Below are 253 nucleotides of genomic sequence, written 5' to 3'. Positions count from 1 at the left end.
GTTTCTAGTACTTCCCGTGCTGCCACCTGAAATAAAAAATAAACAGATCTTGTAAAAATTTAATTCTATTTGGCTTCATTTTGGAAGTTCATTCCTATACTCTATATTTAAGAGAATATTAAGTATGGTAAATAATAATATACTTATTTTAAGTCGAGATTTTCGAAAGAAATCATGAATATTTTAATTTCAAAAGTCGATGTCGATGATTTTTTAAATTCATAAGAAAAAATAAATAAAAATATAAAATTAA

Source organism: Belonocnema kinseyi, chromosome 10 (genome assembly GCF_010883055.1).
Source record: "Belonocnema kinseyi isolate 2016_QV_RU_SX_M_011 chromosome 10, B_treatae_v1, whole genome shotgun sequence".
NCBI classification, from domain to species: Eukaryota; Metazoa; Arthropoda; class Insecta; order Hymenoptera; family Cynipidae; genus Belonocnema; species Belonocnema kinseyi.
The sequence above is the reverse complement of the archived record's forward strand: the minus strand, read 5'-3'. Positions refer to the sequence as shown.